The 22,383-nt window shown below is 38.9% G+C and overlaps 1 protein-coding gene and 1 long non-coding RNA gene across 6 annotated transcripts in view; one reads left to right on the forward strand and one right to left on the reverse strand.

The window, feature by feature from the left end:
• rag2 (recombination activating gene 2) overlaps positions 1-22,383 on the forward strand; it is a 112,113-nt gene that overhangs the window by 41,409 nt on the left and 48,321 nt on the right. The window lies entirely within an intron of this gene.
• On the reverse strand, positions 2,257-3,702 carry LOC148396532 (uncharacterized). The gene is made up of 2 exons (XR_015859097.1): positions 3,208-3,702; positions 2,257-2,905 (listed from the first exon to the last, which is right to left on the reverse strand). It is a non-coding gene; the product is annotated as an uncharacterized LOC148396532 (long non-coding RNA).

The following is a 22,383-nucleotide window of genomic DNA, read 5'->3' on the forward strand; positions in this document are numbered from 1 at the left end:
CCCACCAGCACTGCTTTATTTTTTTTGAAAAAAGAAAATCGATCCTAGCTATCCTTAACACTGTAATAAAGCAGTCATAAAGATCGACTTCTTATTATCTAACGCCTTTAAATTGATCATGGAAATTCATCAAATGGTTTAGGTTTACGCCCTAGTCATTTAGCTTTGTACAGTCCTTATGCATATCATCCATTTAAAATATTTATAAATGAACTAGTAAACTGTCTCAATTCAATATCACAGTCAGCGCTATCTTGGGGGGGTTGGGGTCATGTTTGCTATTTTGGGCATGAATGCCTGCTTATATCAATCATTGTCAGCATGCCGCCATTCTCATAAAAGGACTGGCCAGAATAAACACAAATTCTCTGAATATTGGCTCAGTTTTAGACTCTGTGCCTTTCGGGGGAGCGTCAGTCATAATCTGTGTGTTCATTAAGCATTTAGTCTGAATGTTCACAAATGTTCAGTAATACGGTGTCGTCTGTATTCTGTATATGTGAGCCCTATGATTGGAAATCAGTACTGGGTGTACCCTACTTCTTGCTATCTGTAGGTATAAACAGGATAAGTAGTATAGAAAATAGATGGAACGTGGATTTTAATTGTATGCACTTTTGTTGCATTTCACATCAGATGTTTACAAGTATGTGTTTGGGGGTGGGAATTTAACAGCAGAGCTCTAGGGGATTAGTTGGGCACAAGCTTGCGTTTGAGAATCTTTAGCTAATTAACTTAATCATTCCCATGCCCAGGAAACACGACAAGAACAGGTCACATTGATTTTCTTGGGTTTGATGTTCTCTATCTTTGCCTCCGTCCTTTCATTCCTGCCCTTCTTACTGCCCTCACTGTGTCTTTCTTGGCAGATTTGTCACTATGGCTTGGAATGCCTTCACACAATGAATTTCCTGATTGCAAATGTTTGACAAGCCTGCTAATAGCATTCAGGCTGAGGTCCTTTGCTTTCCGTCACCAGTAAAAAGGTGCCTGCGAACTTTACTACACTGTGAATGGCAGCTTTTAACGATGCACAGCAAATTTGGGAGCTTATGATCAGGGGATGCTTTGAGAATAATTGTCAATTTTTGGCTATGTGAAGCCCTTTGAGACTGTTTGTGATTTAGGGCTATACAAATAAACTTGACTTGACTTGACATGTGAAAAGAAGCATTTTAAAATATTATCTGTTTTTGTCAGATAGTTGCAGCTTAAGTAAGTGGGTAATATTTTACCCGATGCTGTTGGCGGTAGCAGGGTGGGCTGACCTTGCATGTTCAGTTAATTGAGTGTACATGAAATCTTGGTGGAGTACAGAAACTAATGATGTTATTAGGTGAAGATGTCCAATTTGTCTTGCACTTTTCAAGTTTAACTGCGCAAATACAAACATGAACATATGGACATAACCACAAAGCTATAACAAGGCAGCTAAATGCTCCCACAACACACACACAACCAGCTTTTTAATCTGTATGTGTGCTTTATACGTGCTGTCAGTGGAAGGCACAAAATCCTCTCCTTCAAACTGCGAAGGTAAATATGGCAGCAGATTGGCCATAGATAAAATATATATATATATTCTACTTCTAAATTAAAACACTGACTACACTTTTTGAATACTTTGTTAAGCCTTGAGCCATATTCATGAAATGCACAGGCTTCTTCGACAAACAGATATTGATGGATGGTGTTGTATTTAATGTTTCCATTCATTCATTGTGACAGAATGAACGTCTGTCAATATTATAGTATATCGATAACTTGATCATTGTCGACTTATTCAGCTTTCCATGGATAATACCTAAAGGCTTCGCTTTACCTTTGGAAATAATACATACCCCACTTTAGTCACTTCATACTAAAAGCAGCATTCCATCACAGGTTAAGGCATTATTGAACACAAGTTCCCAAAACATATATTGTGGTTCATCAAACATCCCTCTTATTGCTTTATTTGTAAGTGCATATGCAATCATTTAAAAATGAAGACGAGATGCTTTGATTTATTATTATTATTTTTTTGGGAAGTTGCAGTAAATACTGCCTGTTGTGGTGAACAAGAGTAGACACGTGAGTTGTTGCACTTATCAAGACCACAGTGACCCCTCCTGGACAGGTTCAACTTTTGAGTTGCAGTGAACCTCGAAATAATATGAAGATGTAGATTGGAAGAACATTTAAGTTAATCTGAATTCCGTTACCTTTGCATGACTCAATGAGGGAAGACAGTCTATGAGGGAAGACAGAAATCAGTTCGGATTGAGGTATTCATTTATTCAGATTACTGGGATGGTAGTACTTTGCAGTGGGTGAATATAGTGTTTACCAACCTTTTTTCATCCACGGTACATCTTGCAAATGCTTAGAAAAGAAACGATCTGAAGAAGAATGTTGCCTTTGATCTGAAAAGATTTTTGCTGTGGGTGAGTTGGGTGGAATATTGCTTTAAAAATGTCAACAACAAAGGTTTGGTCACCTAATAACAATGATTATAGTCTCAGTGGCGGCGCATCTGAGTCTAGTCCATAGATGTCAAACTCAAGGCCCGGGGACCATATACAGCGCACCACATCATTTTATGTGGCCCGCAAAGACAAATTTTGCATCAACTTTGTCCATCCATTCATCTTCTTCCGCTTATCCAGGGTCGGGTCGCGGATGCAGCAGCTTTAGGAAGGACTCCCAGACTTCCCGCTCCCCAGCCACTTCATCCAGCTCATCCTGGGGGATCCCAAGGCATTTCCAGGCCAGCTGAGAAACATAGTTTCTCCAGCGCATCCTGGGTCGTCCACGGGGTCTCCTGCTGATGGGACATGCCCGGAACACCTCCCCAGGGAGGCGTCCAGGAGGCATCCTGATGAGATGCCCGAGCCATCTCATCTGGCTCCTCTCAACGTGGAAACTATGGCCCACGACAAAAATTAGTTTGACACTTGCGCACTAGTCAGTCAGTCTGAAAACAAGACAATAAAAAAATAATTCATTCATCATTCAAACTGCTTATCGTCATGAGGGTCGCGGACATGCTGGAGCCTATCCCAGCAGTCTTTTGGGCGGTATGCGGACGCAGGAAAGGAGGAAGCTTTAAAAATGTGTCACTTGGTTAAGATGACTGCTTCCTGATCATTCTGAAAAGTACCTCAGAGCGGTCTTGGTGGAACTGTAGCTCACAAAGAGCTAACAAGCCATTATTAAAGTACGTACCTATCCACTTTTTTGGTGCTGCACCCTTCTTAAAATGAACCAGCCAGGACCTTCTTTTGGATCATGAAAGAGTCATCTTGTCAAGGTGCTGTCTACTTCTACTCTAAACCAGGGGCAAAATTCTTTCAACTTACTTCCCAGTAGGGTGTTGTTTCAACACCTCCAAATATGGGCAAGTTGGCGAGAAGGGCGTCGTTTTTCCACTCTACCATGCACTTTATCATTCCGTACTTCAAACATCCAGCAGCCTCATGCCAAACTGCTTTGTCGTCTTGACATCAAAGTGTATGATTCACTTGCTCTTTAGTTTTCGTACTCGTATTGCATTTTTCCCGGTTGTCAGGTTTGTTTCCATTCAGGATTGGACACTGCCAACCTTTGTCACCAACCCTGTTCAGAACTTTTTATGAACAGAATTTCTAGGTGCAGTTGACTGTATCAAGTTGTGTTCTTCAACACTTCCTGGATCGTTTCACACCTCCAAATATGACCTGCGTGAACTACTGCCTTATTCTGAGCAATGCGAAGTTTCTTCATACAAGACATAAGATTGCTTGACCAAACCGCTAAGCAATAGTCAAAATATGATGACTCAAAACCTTTAATAGCACTACCATTTAGATTCGATGGTAAATTATCATTTCAATGTTTTCCTCAACCAAATAATTAATTATGGACCTAATTAATTTTGAGGTGAAGGTAATCACAACTAGGCGACCTATAAACCATCAATGGCATGTCTTTAATTAATTTGCTCATGCCATCTGGACTCAGCAGCTTTTGTTGTCCTGATATCGTAAAGGCCTGTCATGATATCAATCAAGATCGTTTTGTAGTGCCATTAAATAATTCAGTTATGCTATGTCCCCAAACAATGAATCAAAATCCCCCTTGTTTGGAGAATTTATAGTGGATATAGAAAGTCCACAGTCTCATTTCTAAATGGAAAGTTTTTGTGACTTAAAATAATAAGACCAAGATAAGTTATTTCAAAACTTTGTCTATACTGTCACAATGGCCTCACAGTACTTCATTCCGTTTCATTCACACGGTCAAAACCTAGTCCTATTCCAAATATAAAGACATTAAATTGTGACACCTTTTTAAGTAAATATAATACATGATATAATATAATATAATATAATATAATATAATATAATATAATATAATATAATATAATAAAGATGCCACAAGACTAAACGTTTTTTAAATCTACTCGATATTTTGCCAGCATTCTCTCCCATAATGCTTCATTAAGAATATTATGGTAGCTCATTGTGAAAAGCTTAACACTGAATACTTCCCTTGAGGATGAATCTTAGAGTAAGTATGCTTCCTTCAGGGCCATTAACCATAAATATCAGTCTCTTGACCCAATCATTTCAAGTGTTAAAGCAGCTTAATTACAATCCTCTTAAGTATTTGACCTTTAATGTATTGTCTAACATGTCTCATTTATAGCCTACAAAGAGTTCTGACTCACAAAAATAAATAAATGCATTCTTTATTGTATTGCCTCTGAAGCACTCTTGTTCCTTTTTTATTGACTTATCACGCTTAAATTATTGGCATTTATTGTATACATTTTTTACTCTATTTGTGGAGCTCAGAAGCAAAATTACTATTTATGGTTCATCAAAGAAAACTGTAACCAAACAAATTTTCGGTTAATGATTGTATTAAAACAAAGTTATATTAGCTTGCAGAACCTATTTGTCGAGACGCCCTGGGCACAGCCATATTACCTGAGAGAAGGCGAGACGAAGGAGAGCCAAGATGCTGCAGCGTTGACAGCTGTCTTGGCTCAGCCGCTTCCTCACTGTTTTTTTGTTTTTGTGTTTGTCATTTGCACAACAGGCCACCGTACGTTTGACAAAAGACATTGAGTTGTAGAACTCGCTGAATGCAAACATATTAAACATTTTTACTCATCTCCACTCATTCAATCAAACAGATGCAATGGAACAGAGCATAATTAGTTTGGATCTATTGTTTTGTCTCACAATAATTTAAAATGAACAATAGCTTACCTCTTTTAAACTGGTCCCCTGAGTCAAATACAAACATAAGGTAGTCAATATTTTCTACCCCATGATTTTGCTGGCTATGTTAATGTGGCAGTTGTCATAGGTACAATAACTGATTTGAATTCATCCATGACTCACAATGGAGCATCCTTCAAAAATCTCAAAATATGTCCATGCTCCAAAATAATGATCTTCACTATGACGCACATATACTGTTGTAACTGCATGCAAGTCGGCGTGACAAAAAATGGGAAACCTAATGCAGAGTTTTTATATTTATTGAATGATATTTTCATTCTGAATAATACAGAGAAATTTGAAATAGAACCTTGAGGGAATACTACCATATATCAATTGTAGTCCCAACATTTAAATGTCATACAGGATTGGATACACGTGTCACCACCATACCTGCATCTTGTTGTTATACTGTGCATTATCCATCTCGAAGCAGTCCATTGTTAAACTGCAGCAATTGATAGTTTTCTGGCGAGTGGAGGACAGTCAGTATAGGACATAGATCCCCCAACACTGAGCAATAAATGCAAAGCTTGTTGTCCAGTATGCATTTTTCTTTTGCTCTCCCTACCCTTAATCTCCCGTCAAATAATCCTGAGAGGCGCACATAGTGCCAAACCCTAGTTATCTGGCAGAGGATCACACAGATGGGCCAGACTGGACCAGATGAACCTTCAGGTAGTATGCACAGGATGCCCTCTATCAACAAGATGCATCGTGCAGAAACTTCACAGGCTAACACAACACACAGACACTCCAAAGGAGGCCCTGCCTGGAGAGTATAACAGACCTGGATACACAGACAGGGAGGGGACTTCAATCAAATAAGGAAAAGGCAAACCAGATAAGTAAATCTGACATTATATTATAACTTGAAAACTCTATTCTTAACTGCAACGATGAGAGAATGGTGTTTAAATACACGCTGATAGCACGGGGCAATATGTACAAAATTGCGCAAGACTCCTTAAGTCCCAATATTATTATTCTGACTCTCCATTCCTGTTGTCAGTATTTAACTTTTTAAACTTGCATATTAGCCTATTATCTTAACTATTCTCGTCTTAACAGAGGAGAAACTCTATCTGAACTCCCTAAGGGAATGACAACTCTTTGTACGTTCTATTTCTTCAACATATTGTTGGATGTATTGACCACATTCACATTTTCTTAAATATTTAGCCCAGGGAGAACAAACGTTCCTTTTTTAGGCCTAATCATGAAAAAGTATCTTAATTGTCATTTCTTCTACAGTGCACTTACTTTGGTTCTTTAATGCGTGAAAGTTAGTCATAACAGCACATTCCAACACTTGCTGATAATTCCAATTTATCTGAACAAATTTAGGTCTGAAGTTTTTGTTTCTACTTTCCTTTTAATTAAAAATTCAACAATAACATTAGAAATATTAGCTAAGAATTTGACGCTGTAAAGGGGGGCTCAAACACAGGAACAACCAGGAAATAGACTTTAACAGGTACTCAAACTGGCAACTTTCAGTTATATGTAACGTAGAGTAGATCAAGTAAAATGTTTGTGGATTGAATCTGAATCGTTTTTACTGTATGAATGGGAGTTTACGGCTGATCACCTTCTCAGCGTCGCACAGTGCGCAACAGTTTGTGCCTGTTCCCGCTTGTCTCTCTCTGTGTGTACCCTGTAAAAGGAAATATATGAACACCTAAGCACCAATTCAACTGAAAAGGCTAACGAATACAAGGTGTTACGTTTTAATCATTGTAGTTTGCAAACAATATCAAAAAGTATTTCAACAGCACATAGAGTTGTGAGCATACCAACAGTTCAACCATTCCTGAGCTCTCCAACAGTTTATCATGCATATACCTTGTAGGGAAGAACCAATGAGATTTACACTGATATTTGGATGGTTGCTGAGGTGGGGGTGGAGGTATAAAGATGAAAAGTGATGAAGAGTGGGAGTATCTGGATAGTTCGTACAAACAAATACCTCTTTAGCATTCTACACAGCGCTCTGCTGCAGCCCGTTTGGTTTCCAGGCAGCACTGCATTATTAATGCACACATCTTCCCTGTTCTCCTACATTCAAAGCGTAGGGAGGGGACAGAGCGGGGTTCAATGAAAAACTGCAATGTTGCTTAAAATAGTTGCTAAGCTAAATAAACTATGCAATGTTGCATAGTTCTTTTAAGACTTGAAATATGGGAAAAAATGTTGACAATCCTATACATAAACCTATAATATGTTGCTCATACCGAGTATATACTGTATATTCATTACATATTGGACTACAGTTGGAAGACCTATATTCAGGTAAAAACAAATGATGGGCAATCTGACTCTTGTGAATTTAGCCAAGCGGTAGATAAACAGTTATTTGCTTTCCCAAATATTCAAATATAAGCCATAACTGTCAATATGGGAATTGTTTGTTCCAACTGTTTCAAACCTAGTGAAGTGATTGCACCCAGCTGCTAGAATATGCACGCACAAAATATTCAATCTTCATGTGAAAACACACACACACACACACACACTGAGACACTAATACGGAAATGGATATACTGAACAAAAATACATGCACTTTGTTTTTGTTCCCATTTTGCATGAGCTGAACTCATAGACCTAAAATTGTTTCTAAGTACACAACAGGTCTCTTTCTCTCAGATATTGAGGCATTAAGCTGTGTAATGAAACTGCACATTTTAGAATGGTCTTTTCAACAGCATCTTTTAGTAAAAATGTGCCTCCTTAAATGTCTTTTTGACTCAGATAACGGATGACTTTTTTTGACATGCATCAGCTTTCATCATAAGGTTATTTTCTTCTTTTTTTTCGTTTAAACTTGAGTGCAATTTTACCATGTGGTGTAATTTATACCTAACATTTTTTACATTTTAAAGAGAAAATGTTGCCTGTAGCTGAACCTAATGCTTACTAAACTTAAAATGATAATCCCTGATTCCACTTGGGGTGTGGCGGTGAACAGAGTACATCATTGGCAGGATGCTAACACCTCACCCTATAGACTGCATTCATTTCTGTGGAAGCTTTGAAATCAGCAGTAAATCCCATGATCACTGATTCCTGCAGGGACCAATCAATGCTGAGCTTAACCACAGTTGCACAATCTAAAGCGCAGTGCTGCTAATATTCAATATAATGTGACAATGTCATAAAAAACAGAAGCTAGAAGAACAACTTTATTATTTAATTACATTAAGATGAAAATATGAGTACACTATGATTGACATTACTCACAACATTTGAACACCATGTTGATAGTCACTTTGAAAAAAGGAAAAAAAAAAGCGTCCTTACCGCAATGTACAGTCCTTTAGTCTTCCAATCGGTTTTCAATTAACAAGCCATACATGTCCTCAATGCCCGGAAACTGCCAGTCAGTAAACGAGACATACTGTATAGAAAAAGAGGAAGCGAGAAAAAAAAGATAATGACTCCAATTTCCCCAGTTACTGACATCATAAAAAATGGATTGTGCCTCCTTACAGTTAGGCATTGAGCATGCCTTGATGCTGCAGCAGCCACTGGAAAAATGTTAACAGTTAACCTTTGGCAGCTCATATGTGGTTATGTTTTTGATGCTCGCACATTTCTCCCAGCTCTTTTAATTCCACCCTTTCTAGGGACTTACTCTCTTATTCAAGGCAATGGTGTTTGAGAAATGAATTCTTGCAGTACAAGCTTTGTCCCCCCTATGACCTCAATGTCTGTAAATGAAATAGTCAGCAGTACACTAAAGCACCAGGACATTCTGGTAAATCACCTCAGTAAGCTGGTCTGGAGGGAAGATTTGGGGAGGGTCGACGCTTGATTATATTTAAATGAAGCTCTGAAACTTATTTTTTTTGTTTTCTTATTATTATTATTTTTTTTTATTCATTATGACAATACAGCTTTTGGGAATTTTGCATTACATTATGTGGCAGCCGTGGCTCGGGAAGTTGAGCGGGTCGTTCGGTAACCGAAGTCCGGCTCTGTCCGAGTCATGCGTCCTTGGACAAGACACTTCACATACTTTGCTTACAGTGCCACTCACACTGGTGTATGTCTGGATACGAATGTTTGGTGGTCATCGGATGGGCCGTCGGCGCACACATTTCCGTCAGCCTGCCTCAGGGCAGCTGTGGCTGTTTACATAGTTTACCACCAACAGAGTGGGAATGTGTGAGCGCATGAATAATGTATCCACTGTAAAGCATCTTTGAGTCTCCAGAAATCTGATGCATTACTATTATTAAATTACCAGTATATGTTATGTTTCACGTAATCAAACAAAAGACGTAGAACATTGGCGCTGACTTTTGGGAGAGTTCCATATGTCATGGTTGTGACAGACTGTACTATGAGAAGAACAAAGATATGACGGAAAGGAAAGGAATCATCTCTCTTTAATTACTTACTTTATTTTGTTTCATTTTATTACAGTTCCAACTTACACCATAATTCGGTTTATGTCACCATGTAGGAACGGATAGACGTCATGAACCAGTCCCCTGTATATTTCTTTGAATTTTTGCCAATATTTGCCATGCACCAAAGAATGAAAGGAAAAGTAAACAAAGATTTGATGAAATTTGAATTTTTACTCGTTAACAAAAAAGCAAAATGTTTTTTTTGTAACGATGTTGCTGTTCTCAAAACGTGCAATACATAAAATCATTTTCGTAAAATACCGTTTTGATCTCGGGTTTATGACTAGTAGCAGCCTTAGAACAGACTCCTGTGGCCCAAGTGAAAATCGTGTTTTCAAGCAGTGAGTGATGCATGCAGTGCTGTTAGTTGGAAAATACGATAAATTCAGTCAGATTGCTTAAAAAAATAAATTATTTGAGTAGCTTGGAGAATCACACGGATTGTTGTTGTTGAGACCTTGAATGTGGGGTTAGCTCCAGGATTCTAAGCGGAGCACACTAGGATATTAGAGTCACAAAATGCTGCTGCTTTAAACCTTTTTATGGTCAGAAGTCACATTTGCTTCCCCAAAGCGGCACAGCAAATGCATGTTTGTACTCTAACATACTGTTGCCGGAGAGATAAGACTTGATGATAGAGACTGCATCTGTGTATATCATTATAACATTACACATGAAAGGCTATATAAGCCTAATATTTTAAAAATGCACTGATTTTTAAAGTGCTAAAAGTATCTCATATGTAGTTTGATTACCTATATTCTCACTCATTCTTAGCGAAGTCCTCTTAATCAACCTCAGGCTTAAGATCAATAACCTGCAAAGGACAACCCAATCAAACACTTATAATAACAGACCAATTAAAAATTAATCCATTGATCCTTCACCTTTAATAAGCATATTTAATTTCCAACATTATCCTCCTGCATCTTGACTCCCTGTAATGAGAGTTATTTCAAGGGCATTGTGACATAGGTGCACACAGCACACACTCAAATCCTCTAATAAGGGATTCACCTTTTCTGCTCATTATTATCAGCAGCATGGTGTTGACCTATTACAAAACTAGCCTCATTTAGATGCTAAGTTTTCTTTCACCTTCTGGCGACCATCATTAAGGCAATGGGGAACTGCTGGTAAAATGGTAAAACATTGATATACAACTGAAAACGCACATTGCCTTTGCTAAATATGTAATACATATATACACACACGCATATATATATATTACAACTTCATGCTCAAAAATTTTGAATGATGGATGAACTCAAAATAATTTTGGGGGGAAAATTGTAGAATAGTACAAGAGTAAATTGAGCAAATTGCAAATCGTGATAACGTCCTAAACAGACATCTTTCCCATCTATCCTTCAGTCCAGGTACTCACACCGCAGTTGACTTACTGACTACAGATTTGTGGCTTATTTTGAGTCCATCCATCCATCCATCCATCCATCCATCCATCCATCCATCCATCCATCCATCCATCCATCCATCCATCCATCCATCCATCCATCCATCCATCCATCCATCCATCCATCATCTGTACCGCTTGTCTTCACGGGGGTGGCAGGCATGCTGTAGCCTATCCCAACAGACTTTTGGGCAGTAGGCGGTAGACACCCTGAACTGGTTGCCAGCCAATCGCAAGGCACACAGAGACGAACAACCATCCGTACAAGTGTGGGAATTGACAGGAAGGGAGTAACGAAGAATAGGGTAGGGGCTGGATCTCTGTGCAAAAGACAAGAACACCAATCTAAATTGAGGTAACAGGACATATACGTACATGAACTGGAATTTTCCAAGTGAGGGGCGGGGTAAATTGATCTCGCCACGAGATGGAGATCAAGAATGGCTTAAATTTGCTACTAGACACGCACACACACAATTGGAAGCGGAGTTCACGGTGCCGAGATGCAGACCTGTCGCTACAAATTCTCATTTCATTTTGTCAAGATTCAGGCATGCGAAAAAGTTTTATATAAGCAATATATTAGTTGTTCTATATTGATTTAAGATGTTGGATTTATTTTCATATTATATATTTATTTATTATTTTATATTATTTATAATTTATATTTATTATTTATATTTTGCCTCTCCAGTCATGAACCTCACCGCACGTCACTGATTCACACTGTCACTGAGTAAGATTTTTTTTAAATGAATGAACCCCTCCAATGACATTGGATCTAGAGCTGTGTTTTTTCATTTATTTTTCATATAAACTATTGAATACAGTGGATAGCCAGAAGTAAAAGAATACTGTCATCTTAAGTAATCCATGAGGTCTTGGAGCAACAGAGCTGCATGGTCTGAGGCTCATTTCCTAATCGTAAATTCACACAAATCTGCTTAGAGAAAGGCAAATATCAACAAGTCCAACACCAGAGCTTCTCTATTTTCTCATTAGCCAGATAGATGGAAGATAGCTAGCATGGGGAGAGGTGGAGGCAAGAACAGATTAGTCTCTCTTCACAAACAACCACATATCCTTGACTTTTAATTAAAAATGCCATCGCAATTAGACACGGTAGTTTAAAGAACTGGCAGTATAAAAAGGGTTCAGGCACTGCTATAAAGCCAATATGGCGCTGTTTCAAGAAAATAAAGCTTCCCTTCTTTCTTTCCGTGATCCCTTCCCCCTTTAAACATAAACTTCAATCGGCTTATAGATTTCCACCAAAATGCTGCATTTGGAGTAAAAGGGGGGGAAAATAGAGCTCAGTTTTCAAAAGACAGTAAAGACTAAGGTCGAGGAACAGGGAAGGGATGCACTGAATTGAAATAATGAATAAAAGTAAATTACAACACATAGCCATTGAAATAGTTGAATTGTATAAAGTCACAATACTGAAGAAATAAATCTATGTAACTGGCATTTTGGAACAGGACACCAGCCTTGTTGCAGACAGCATACAGGCAAGCATCTGCTAAATATGAGTAACAACACTGCTCTAAGTGATACACGCATAGTGTACACTATGCATCTGAGTCAACCACACACGCAAGTCCCTAAAATAGCAGCAAACAGAAACTAGGTCTACTCGTATGGCTGGCCTATTTACTAAGGTTATTTTCCGGTTGCTTCGCCTAATCTTCACTCCTGATGATAAAATTAAGTCTCATTCTTACTTTTGTAGTTTACTATCCAGTTACTTTATATATAGTCGCTGTAACAGATCTACTGGCAGAGATGGTAGAAAACCCAAAATCAAACCCATTGACAGTACTTTTCTGTTTTGTTCAAACTGCGTGTGTAGAGATACACCACATTAACTTACTGATCTAACTTTTTCGGTCTTTTGCAGCAGAATAACAAATCAGTCTTTGTGATTTACTATAGTATTCCCCTGGGTAATTGGTTTTCTGGAGTGGTGACCATGTGGAGATGAAAAACAATCTGTGTTTGCTCTTAACAGATGCCGTAATTACCTGAGACTCACACAAGTGCACACCAAAGTAGCAGACGCACCCTTGGCGATCTACCTCAGTCCTCTTTAAGAGCAGGAAGGGCACCATGCACTTCAGCATACACTTTATCGTGACAATTACTGTAAAGCATCGAACCATAATTCAGAGTCAAAGGATTAGACCTCATGAGGAATGAGAATAAACTATGATTTAATCCACTATCACTCTCATCCAACCTAAATTTTAGTGTACTGTTTGATTGATTCTGTATAACAGAGGTCCCCAACCACCGGGCCGCGGACCGGTCCGTGGGTCACTTGGTACCAGGCCGCCAAGCCGCACAAAAAAAAAAAAAAACTGCATATGGTTCCCTGACCGGGAATTATTAATGTAACGTTCATTGACAGAGTTGAAAGAGCTCTGCAAACATACAAACATGTATTAATCTCAGTGACGACCATAATAAACTTAATGTGCAGGGAACACAAAAGTAATAATATATAAAATGGGACCACTTACAGGGATAAAGTTGATAATGCGATCCGAGCTGCACGTAAATCACAGACATGACCCGGAATAAAAATACTGCAAAGGGTTACACAGCAAGATGTAATCAACAATAGCACAGTGCCCTTTAGTGACCGGAAGAAACCGCTACAGTACACACAGCAGCTCCATTTCCTTCGTTAAGAGCCAAATTGACTGCCTTTAACTTAAAAGTGGCATCATATGCAGTTCTTGTGTCCCCCATAATGAGGGTTTGTGTATAAAAGCTTCCTTTCTCCAGTAAGGTCCGTTTTGATCTTGTTCTGTCTCTTGTTTGTGTCAATTGTGTGGCACTATTTGCCTGGCGGGCGAAGATGCGATCAACACAGCACTCTTCTCCCCAGTGACCGTGTGTCTGGTCACATATCCCTCCGTCAAGCAAAGCGGTGCCGCACAACCACGGTCTACAAACTTTTTACTAACAACTGTATAAGTGTATTAGACATCACAAAAATCAAGAAATATACTACAAGTCGCACGGCTCAAAGCTTGTGCAAAACGTAGCAGCTTATAGTTCAGAAAATACGGTAGATGTTCTTGTCAAACTATTTAGATGCAGTATTTCAGTCTGTAAAACCTGTCTTCTGTTTGGTGATGTGTCACATTACCTCTTTACCAAGTGTAATTCAGCGGGCGGCTTGATGATGAAATGCTCCCTCTACTTCAGAGGAATCTCTTTGCCGCTCAATGTGTGTGGGGGTGTGCGTGCACGTGTGCAAGTGTACGTGCGTGTGCAGATGCGTGTGTGAATCTAACATGATCATAATAACATGTGCATCTCAGGTTTGAGAGAAAATACACTTAATATTGCATGTTATGATAACATATTGTGCTTTTTGTTAATTGAGTAAAATACCAACAGTAATTTAATTCAGAATGAATACTTCCACCCGCACTAAAATGCAGTATGACAATTGCATTAAGTTGAGATGACTTTTCACAATATCTATACTTAAGAGCAAAATCCATATGCTTGTGAATTAGACCGTAGCAGTTGGTGTGACATATTTATTTATTTTCATGTTTGTGTATTTATTTTCCCAAAAATACAATAATCAAAGTAGATGCTGTCCATAATCTCACTTTAGATGGGGGGGACATTTACACCATTTTAAGCATTACATACTTTTCATTTAATTGATTTAAGATTGTGCCTTATTTTGTATTATTCAGAAAAAGTTGGTGGACAAAAAAACATTATAGGCAGTGGATGAAACCACAGGGAACGCGTATTATCAGTTGCTGAAATTGTTCACTTAAGGTTTCATGATTTTACATCAACAGACAAAAATGCAAATTGAGGAAGAGTATCTTTTTGCCTGAGGTAGGACAATTCCCCAATTTCGATCAGACCCAAAGTTAGATAAAAAAAGAAAATGGAAAGGAAGAAAACATCAGGGTCATATGCTAGAAATTAAGGGCCTTAAACCAATATCACAACAGAGAGTTCAAATTAGATACCTAACCAAAGGGAATAATTGGACTATCACGTAAAAAAAAAACTTTTACTAAATGTGAGAGAAAGCTATTACTGAAATGGGATTGAGAAACAAACTAAGTAGAAGGAATGTGGAAGGACAAAGATATAACATCAAGCATGTCTACCTCACAGTCAAATCTTAGCTCAGGCATTTCTTTTTCGAGGTTGGATGTTTGCCCTTTGCTTGCGAGGCGCTTCTCTGAATAATCCAGTGTCCTCTCTCTGGCAAAATGCGTACATGTACAGTAGGTCAGGTAGGAATCTGAATGCGAACGATTACCTTTCTGCATGTGCCCAGTGATTGATTTTTGACCAGTCAAGTGTCTCAGACAGCTGAGGGAGACGTTAACTCACCCGTGGCCCTTAACAAGATAAGCCATGAAAATGTTTGAATACATGAAAAGAGAAAGTACACTAATTGAGGAACACTTATCTGGATTCTAGCCATATTTGCAATTCTTGTCAACAGAGGGTGAGAATCTCAGTGATGTTTACTCAGTGTGAATCTAAGTTAACCTTTCTTTAAATTATTTCATTAATATTATATCTCCAAGCCGAAAAGCTTAATAGTTCCACCATCACAGGTCAAACTCAAGTCAAGTCAAACGTATTTATATAGCCATAATCACAAAAAAAGTCTCTAAGGGCTTCACGTGGCCACAGTTGACAATTATTCTCGACATCCCCTGATCTTAACCCCCAGGAGTGTAAGGGAAAACTCACAAAATCTCTTCTGGTGAAAGAATGAGACATATTGAGGAGGGACCGCAGATGGGAGGATCCCCCTTCCAGGACAACCAGGCTACAATGGATGCAGAGTGGGCAACGTTGACTACACAATATAAAAACAATCCAAAGAATAGGTCATGTAGATGTCCATAATCAAATAAAAAACTGCAGGAAGACGCCCTCAGTTGTCATGACAGCGCCTGCGGGGAGGTGATCCACCTCAGGGCTCGTCACAGTTAGTTGACAGTAACTTTCTCTTTGGGCGTCACCAAGCCCCTTCCCCAAGCCGAGGGGATGGGGGGAGGGCAGAGAGGGCACACACTGCAGCCAAATTGGCCAGCATAGGTTAATTAAAGGCAATAGCATATAAATGTGTTTTTTAAACGTGTCTTGAATGCTTCTACTGATACCACTGACAGACTGTTAAATAGGTAGTCTAAATATATATATATATATTAACACATATTAACATACTCTGTGGGACCAGGAAAACCTCAACCAATCATTGTCGGCGTGAATAGCGGCAATATTTGCTACTTAACTTGTCAATCAATCAGTTTTCCATGTTTTATTTCTTTGTTCTCGTTTGTTCTTTGTTGGCTGAAAGATCGTCTTTAATGCTTTTCATACACAAAAATTTAATGTATAATTTAATATATAAAATTATGAACATTAGAAAATTAAGTATGGTGAAGACCATCATCAATAATGGAAATCTAGGGGAGCAACCATCTTCTGTTCTTCAATATGATTATATTTGAGCTGTGTTTTTAAGGCATATCTATGTCTAATAATATTGAAGTGGGGAACTTACCCTCCCCCAAAAATAAGAGTTTAAGAAGGGTACTTTTTCATGGCATTGTAGCTCTGGATAAAAATGTCACCACAGCCCATATTCCTGTGACAGTCGTTGGTGATGGCGGACGGACAAACCATCACTGGGGATGGAATCCCCACCTCTGGGATCAGAGAAATATTTTTAAGAGGTTGTTTTAGCAATAATAATCACTACAGTAGATATACTGTAAATCCTATAGTAAAATAATTTTAAACAATTCGGACGGAGGCGTCATCACTCAACCCGGGCAGGGAAATGAGCCTATCTGCCTTCTGTGCAGGGTCCAGAATTTCTTTTCCTCTTGAGGCTAAAGGAGGGCTTGACCATACACCGGGTGCCAGGTGTATACATTATACTTAAGTTATATTGTGGAATATCAAATAAAGACTTAATAAAATAAAGACTGTAAAGACTTAACTGGGGCTTTATTCCCACCTAGCCCCGGTGTAACACTCCGAGTTCGACATACAGTGCCTTCTGAGCAGAATCTGCTCGAGTGTGTTGTATTTTAGGACTTTAAGGATTAAAGATTTTAAGGACTTTAAGGATTTCAAGACTCCATTTCATCTGCTGCTTGGAACATGTTCCACATTGTTGAAGGCAAACACGTCTTTACTTCTGGACTCTCAATAATCAAGTCATGTACAATCACAATTTTTCACCAACAGAGTCTCCATCCACGCCTGTCTACAGGCCTGGTTGTAATGTCCGCCACAAAATTCAGGCTAATTTTAAATAATTATACAACTCCCTATATTTCAATTGTGTTATTACTATTGCAGTGACCAGTAGGCTATATTAGTATATTAGTATACTGCATGCCAAGATGAGCTTTCATTTTTCTGCATTTTTTTAGTCTGTATGATGCAGTGCAAGGTTGCACAGCTCGTAAAGCACTTCATTTGTGAGCCCTCCCTTTTTTTGTCTTCTGAACATTACTACTAATTCACAGTCAAAGGCATTTATCATCAGATGTGTATTGAATCCAGCTCAGCGGACATCGAAGGCCATACTGCATTTTCCCCCCCATAGCCGGCAGTATAGTATGTTCACAATATCTAATTTTCATCCTCATTCTCTGTATCTCCAACCTTTTTGAAATGGTGGCGATGAATCTTCATTGAATTCGGTAGTGTGGAAAGCAGCTCTCTCCTAAATGACTATTGATGGTGATGCCATACTGTAGGGAATGTGAACACAGTATGGAAATGCTAGCAGAGAGAGAGCAGAGAGGGCTTGAGCAAGGAGGGAGAACAGATCCAATCAACCCAGATTCCCCATTCTTCAAGGGTAGTTTTACAGGTGGAAAAAAAAACTGAATACAACTGTAAACACATGGGCCCCTATTTTAGGGTTATTGAAAAATAAAAAATAATGACAGATCATTCTGACAAAACATTCTGTCAAACATGTAATGATATCTCAGCTAAATTTCACACATATAATCACCTACTTTTACTTCTTTTTTTGTTACTTTGTATCATTACAACCTTTCATGGATCTGAATGAAGCATTCACAGACTATTTATTTATTTAATAATGTATTTATTATTTGTATTGGGAAATTTTACTTTCTTCAATTTGACCTTCTTTTCGAAACACTTTACAGGTCTTGACTTTATGTGACTAGTAACCCAAACAACTCAAACATGTCCTTGGTTTGGGAAACTATTAAAGGTTACAGTGGCAGCACAATAATATTTGTTTGGCCTTGGCTAAGACAAGTAGCAATGTCTTCCGATACGAAGATCTAAACTCTCTTTTTTTAAACAGCGGTCCCCAACCTTTATAGGACCACGGACCGGATTATCGTCAGACAATATTTCCACGCGGCACGGTGGGCACTGGTTAGCACGTCCGCCTCACACTTTAGAGGGTGCGGGTTCGATGTTCCCAGGTATCAGTGTCTTGCTCAAGGACACCCAAGCCACGTGTCCAGAGAATTCTGGGGATGAATGGTCTGTTGCCTCATTCTCTCGAACTCTGTCAAGATGACAGGTGATTTTTCCTGATTTCTGATTGGTGATTTCTTTCTGCTGGCCAGTGACTTTAATCGGGGGCCCCCCCAGGCTCTCCCCAGCCCTACCCCCACGCACCCCCGGTGGGAAGCAATGATCTTAGCTACTTGGCTTCTGCTTATGCTGAATAGCTTGAATGGGAGGAGAGCTGTGGCTTTTCTGAAGACCATGATAGAACCCACCATTACAGTAATGAAATGTTAGAATGGCTGCAATTGTTCTCTCATTTGCGCCATCTCAGCAAGCACATTCCAGGAGAATATAGTCTTTCCTCTATAATAGCCTCTTCTTTTGCTCTGTTATCTCATTCTCTCTTTCTTTTCCATCAAATTAATTGGAAGCACTGAAAAGATGGAGTTGATTAGTATTTACAATGCCACCATATGAAATTAATCTGTGAATCAATTTTCAAGACAACATACAGGTTTGCTACTGAAAATGTCAAGAGATGTGCTTCCGATGATTTTTATTTTCTAAACAGTCACCAATTAAAAGTAATTCACATTGAAAAGGGAATGAAAGCAATCATCATTGAGGCCTAGTGAATGAACATGGTTTGGTGTAACGGGGGAAAAAATCTAATCACCCAAACACACCTAGGCGCATTCACACATATTGAAGTAGCCTGGTCCAATGGAACTCTTACCCAAATCTCAACAGCACCAAAACTACTGTAGTAGGTAGCAGGGCAGCAACTTAAGCAAGAAAGCCCAAACTTCTTTCTCCCTGTCCACTTCTTCCAGCTCTTTTAGAGTGATTCCAAGGCCTTCCCAGATCAGCCGAAAAACATAGGCTCTCCAGTGTGTCCTGGGTGGTCCCGGGGTCTCCTGCCGGTGGGATACGCCCAGAACGCCTCACTAGTAAGAGGGCCCAGTATTAGTATTAGTATTAGTATTAGTATTAGTATTAGTATTAGCGTAGAGTATTCTCTACGCAGAGGAGCAGCAGCTTGTTTCTGAGTCGAGTCATCATTTTTGCCAGAGTTTGTGTGCCCTTGCCCTTTAGTTTTACCAGCCTGCCAAAGGATTTTAATTTGTGCCTAAAAAATGTTGACCACAGCATAAGCCGAGTATAAACATGGTGAATGCCAATTTTTCCACTTTCCTTATTGTTGCTGTTTTGTATTTAGGGCTCTGTTTCTCCACATCCATAATTTTAAAATTTTAGCTAGAAATTATTTTCTAAAGTGTTGCTCACTTTGAATATTTATTTGCAAACAGACTGCGGTGCACAGGAGGGAATCTTAGTAATTTAATGCTCTCTTGCTCAGTGCAATGAAGAGTTCTTGGCACATCAGAGACTCAGACTACGATTATCGTGCTTTACAGCTTGTTCCCTCATACAGACACTGACTGTAAAATCACCCGATCCTATAAGATGTTTCATAAGTCAGCAAATGTTTAATAGTCCAGTGATGGGGAAATGTTGACTCACACAATTTCCAGAAGTTGCTGCATGTAATTCGTCCACCCTCTAGCATTTTATCATGCTGAAACAAACCACACTGACAAACACATGCTATCTGTCAAGTGGTAGTAGCATCACTCAAAACATGTCAAAAATGTATATTGAGGGCTTTAAAAGCAGGTTGCATGCTATTTTCTGAAACAACATTATAATATTTTCTTCATTCTGTTGAACAGCCTGCAGGCGCATATATGAAGGCCAATGCCGGTTTTTGTATTCATCAAGGTAACTGTTAGTCACAACAAAATTGTAGTGATCAAATGTTCCTATTAGGTTTGGTTGATGAAAGACACTGTAGGTCAGCCAACATTGGGCTGGCTAAAAGGATCTCGGCTTCTGTGACTGTACTGTAATATACTGTACTGCACTGTTCTGTACTGTACTGTATCATAGGTATCATATTCCCCTATCATAAAGTTAAAAAAAAAACATGTTTCAACCCACTCATGTTGTCAATTAATCTAACTGAAAGTTACAGGGTCTCCTGAAAGATCAACTAATTAACTCAATGCTCAACTCAATTTTACATTTATCACATTTATTTGCTTAAGTGGAAAACAAGATGTGATTGCAGTGCTGTGATATCTACACCATTATGATATAATTTCTAATCAACGTTCATTCCATCCATTCCATTTTCAACACTGCCAATCCGGATGAGGGTTGCGAGAGGTGCAGGAGCCTATCCTAGCTGACATCAGGTGAAAGGCAGACTGATCGCCAAGCAGTCGCAGGGCACATATGGAGATGAAAAATCAATCACATCAAATTAATGTAAATTATGTCATTTGTTATCAAACCCTATTAAATGACACTGCCTGTCCATGAATATGTTCCTAAGCTAAATGACATTAAAGTGGAGTTACAAATTTGGGATAAACATGTTTGATAAGAATGTCACTATTGAAACAAGCAAACAAAAAATGCATAAAAGGCCAATGCCAAAATGCCATTGTTCTTCTTAAATTGGTCTCTGAAGGCCAAATAAAAAAAAATTCTGTCATATCCAGTGAAATATATCCAGTGAAATCCAATGAATTGAAAGTACATGCAATACTACCATATGACATTTTACAGAGAGAATGTTAAGTAAGTTTCTATTGGTTTATCGAATTGTCCCAAACAGATGTTCAAGAAATGTTTCTTCAGTCAAGAATAGTGCAAGTATAACTGCAGGCGGTACTGATTACATTGTACACATGCATCAAGCTTGCGATGCCTTGATCTGAATTCTCGAGACGAGCAAAGACAAATCAAATCTCAAACACTCTTTAAAAAAACCTTAAGTATTTTATCAAAAAGCAATTGGACTTAAGGCTCTGTCTGGTTATCATCAGACTCTACAGCAGAGTGTGGTGTTGACAGGTGGCGTGCTTCTCAATGGCTTGGAAAAGGAGACTGCAAGGAAAAAAAATCTGTTTCAGAGCTGATGTACTCTTAGACTAGGGCAACAGGTCACCTTTTAGTATGACAGCAGCCAGAAGCACACAGCAAATATAAAGCTGGAGTAGCTTCAGGGAAAGACGCTGAACTGTCCTTGAGTGGCTAGGCTTAGGCTGAGGCTAAAATTAGGCTGTGTGTATGAAATTTGCTTTAGAAATAAAGCTGCCTTGAACGCCATCCAAAAATCAGTTGGAGGGCCCTGAAGGTAGCCGTTCACAATTAGTTCCCATCAAAAGTGCCAAAGTTTTAACAATGAATGGGATGAACTGCACAAATTCAGAAATACATTTCTTGTGTATACCATGTCCATTTGGGATTTGTGGAGTATCAGTGATTCCTTTACCTGTTCTCAACAGTCGGTCTGTGGAAAAAAAATGACAATTATGACGCTTAGAACTGCAGGTCATCATTGACTGCCTGGGTCACTATATGGATACATAAGTACATTATGCCCCAGTGGCTTTGCATCGTACTCACATCTGGAAACGTGAGGCACAGCCAGTAACATGAATGACTTCATTATCCAGGGACAGTGCTCTTGCCACTTCAACCTGAGCTAGTCCTCTTCAAGGTGGGACCAAGGACCTCTAGCCACAGGCCTGACAATGTTCAATAATTTTGCCGCATTTTCCTCCCAGTTTGTTTACATGGGTCACATACTCTGTGGGAATCTGCTCATTGAAGACACACTTCTATCTGGGGAATGAAACAAATTATTTTGGGAATCTGTGAATACAAATAGTTTAAAATAAGGTATTTTAACAACAACAACAACAAA

This window comes from Syngnathus floridae, chromosome 6, assembly GCF_059516105.1.
Source record: "Syngnathus floridae isolate MCC-2025c chromosome 6, RoL_Sflo_1.0, whole genome shotgun sequence".
Lineage (NCBI taxonomy): Eukaryota > Metazoa > Chordata > Actinopteri > Syngnathiformes > Syngnathidae > Syngnathus > Syngnathus floridae.